Here is a 3,914-nt window from a genome sequence, read left to right as displayed (position 1 = left end):
AGGCATTTTGCATTTTGTGTGTGCAATTCTTGGATTTGTAGGCAAAGTTTTGAAAATGTGTGTAAGCAGTTTTTTTGTTTGTTTTTTTTAACCCTGTAAGAAAAACTGTAATAACTAGATTGAAAAGTTTGAAAGACAAATGTATGCTGGCTTGTTTCAAAGTCTTGTTTAAAAAACGTAAATGGTTTGGTCAGTTAGATGTTCGCGATGTTTGCTAAAGTGTCGCTAGTTGGTTGCTAGGCTCTTGCTATGCAGTTGCTGGGGTTTTGCTAGAGTATATGGTTGATAGAGTTTGTTCTGGGCAATTACAGACATTCCCACCTCTGTTAATAACAGAAAATCAAACATTGTTTTCAAAACTGATCCAGTTTCAGTGCTTTGATGTTATTGTATTTCTTTCTAATGTTAGGAAATTCAAAAGTTTTTGTTGCTCTTAAACTTGCACTAAACGTGATTATACCATCTAAGTAGCTTATGTCATTTTAATAGAACCGCATGTCTTCTTTGGTGATAAAAGCTCAGAAACATTTATAACCTGTTGAAGTTTTTTTATATTGTGCATTGACTTGGTGCCATGATGAATATTGAAATGTTGTTATTTATTTTTCATTTTAAACTGTATAGATGATTACTTAATGGTAATACAATATTTGTGAACACAACTGTGTATGTCAGACCATAAATCCCCAAAAACTATGCATGGGGGCTTGCTTTGGTGTTGCCACCCCTCATAGACCCCATGCCACCCCTTTGCCAGCCTAACATTTTTTTTCTAGATCCGCCCCTGGAGTGAAGTGATTAGGATCAATTGGATAAATTATAATAATCTTGAGCTTTTTGCAAAATTACAAATAATTAGACATCCCTGCCAAAACAGATTGTTTTTAATGGAAATTATAATTTTTTTCTAAATGGTGTTATGTCTAATATGGCCATTTTGCTATTTAAAATGTAAATTATTTCATAAATTACAATCATGTGATCACAGAGAATTCTGATATACACCATTTTTTTTTTTTTACTGCAACAACTGATCGAGTTGTTATTGTTCATTGAAACGAAAACTGCTAAAAATCATTTTGGTAATAGAAATAAAGCTGAAACTAAAATAAAGTAAGCATTAGATAAAAAAAGAGAACTTGAATGAAAAAACTTGCCTTGACAACTAAATAAAATAAAAAAGCTGAAGTACTAAAATTACTAAACTAAAAATACATTAAAGTTAAATAAAAACATTTTTTTTTTAATGATTAAAAATGTGCAAATGCACATTAAAAATACTAAAACTTCAACTAAATTTTAAACTAAAAGTTAATTGAAAATATTAGAAATACTTTAAAGTTATATAAAAATAATTCTAAAATAACACTGGTCATAGAGCACCTTGTCAGTGTGCACATTTAACAAACAATGTACAACTTTTAAGACATTTAAAACTTTTACCTCCGAAAACATGCACGGGACAAGATCAGATATGCCCAAACAATATGCTAAAAATTCTTAAATAAAGTTAAATTCAATTCAATTCAAGTTTATTTGTATAGCGCTTTTCATGATGCAAAGCAGCTTTACAGAAAATTACGTTTCTACAGTATATTTAGTAGTATTTTATCAGTGGTGACTGTCAAATTGATGTACATATGGAAGAAATGTACGGTAAAATTCAGTTAATGACGTAATCAAACAAACGATGAACACTATTAACAGCAATGCTTATATGTTGCAATAAAGTGTTTTAAGCTGTGAAACCTAGATGAACCACATTATAAATTTTTTATTGAAAAGTCCATTGGTGACAATTTTAGCTCTGTTTCTTTTTTATTGCAGGTTCCGTCCTATAACAGAAGACCTGCTCCTTCAGGCCTTTGAGGTGCCTAATGCTCTGATAACTAAATATTTTTGCTATTCTTGTTTTGTTGTTTGAATTTACCTTGAATGCACTACAGAGAAAAAAAAACTTCAAAAACTTTAATTTGGATATAAGGATGAAGACCTTAGACCAATGGAATGAATTAATGTAATGGTGCTGTTATTTCTTTTTAAAGGTGTTAGTTAGATCAACAGAAAAAAGGACACTTGGAACCAGAGGAACTGACCAAATATTTAACATAAGAAGGTATGTTCATGTGTAACTATTGGAAATAGTGGTTTGTATTTTAGTATAGGCTTCTGATATTTTGAAATCAGTGTGCAATACTCATTTGTCAGACGATTTAACAATACAAGGAATCCACAAAGATGTCAAGTTCAGTAATTCAGAAGTTTTTCATTTTTCTTTCTTTCTTTTGAAGTAGAGCCCTTCACACAGGAAGAGATGGATGAAATGCCGTCTGCAGCTGTTGATCCTGATAAAAATGTCATTCTCTACAAGGACTTTGTGAGCATGATGACTTTTGATGACACTCGATGATGGCTGAAGGCATGATTAGATCGAACAAATAAATATTTTTATAGCATTAGGATCAAGGTATCATAAACAAAATAATCTCAGTTACCATAACGAGTTTCACAATTTGAGTTGAATTACTGAAATAAATGAACTTTTCCACGACATTCTAATTTATTGAGATGCACCTGTACTGTACATTTTATTTTGACTCTTTAACCATGGTATATATCATTAATGGTGTTCATAATGCCCTAATACTCTTTGCTTAGTAAGTAGTTTGGCAAAATTACACAGTATGATATTTTACCCTATTCATAAAAATTCAAATAGCCTTTAAAGTGGAGAATGTGTGCAAGACTGAGAGGGTGTATCATAGACTGATTAATCATTCTCGCTATTAATGAGGCAGGTTTTCTAAGGCCAGGTGTGTGTCTGAGAGCCTCATTATAAAGTGAGTGTGTGGTGACTTTCTTCTGTCAGTTTCATTAGCAGACTCTGATACCACAGGTTTTGTGAAGGGGTGGCATATTCTTGCAGCTCATTTTTTCCGAATTAACCTGTGCCCCATGAGTGCGTTTGTGTGGGGGAGAGACCGGGAACAGAACTGCCCCCCTGTGAACTGACCAGAAAAGCTCATTACTTATGATGGCCTTTACAGAATGCAATCATAAAAGTTGCATACTGGTGGCATGGCAAATTATGATCTAACATTTCATGAAATTATATGCTTTTAAAAAATGAACTTATGAGAAAAACACTAAATTTACATTATAGTTGAAAATTAGTTTTATGAGTTTACTTTATCTACATACCTTACACAACAACGATATGCATTACTCTTGGAGAATAGTGTAAAAACTAAATATACTGTATTTTCCTGTAAGCTGAGAAACCGCAAATAGTGCATTAAGTATTGCGTACAATATTGTAAAGACTGGAAAAGGCTACAATAACCATCTCAGCCTTTCCTGTTTGTATAAGCTTTTTTTATGCATCATAAAGTGACGATTCAGTGGTCCAAAAAGGATAGACTGAGTACTATTCTGAGCAGAATAGCAGAGCAGAGTTTTTAGGTTTATGACAGTTTCCTATTTGTTTATGCTAAGGTTATATATACTCTCTAAAAAATGCTGGGTTAAATACAACCCAGTGCTGGGTAAAATAGGGACAAACCCAGCAATTGGGTTGTTTTGACCCAGTGGTTGGGTTAAATGTTTAACCCAACCTCCTGGGTAGTAACCCAACTGCTGGGTCAAAACAACCCAATTGCTGGGTTTGTCCCTATTTTACCCAGCACTGGGTTGTATTTAACCCAGCATTTTTTAGAGTGTACAGTATGTCTGTGTAGCTTGTCTTAAATATGACTGATAAAGCAGTGCTGTTTCATTTTAATAAAAACTGATGGTCGTTTGCTTATTTCTTAACTGTTAGAGTCTCTCATGTGAAGCAGTGGCTTGTAGATGGGGTGTTTATTTTAGATTTGTGAGCAGTAGGTGGCGCTGCTTACCCATGCTTACAAAATATC

This window comes from Sinocyclocheilus anshuiensis, unplaced genomic scaffold, assembly GCF_001515605.1.
Source record: "Sinocyclocheilus anshuiensis isolate Anshui unplaced genomic scaffold, SAMN03320099.WGS_v1.1 scaffold222, whole genome shotgun sequence".
NCBI lineage: Eukaryota > Metazoa > Chordata > Actinopteri > Cypriniformes > Cyprinidae > Sinocyclocheilus > Sinocyclocheilus anshuiensis.
Note: the sequence above shows the minus strand (reverse complement) of the source record.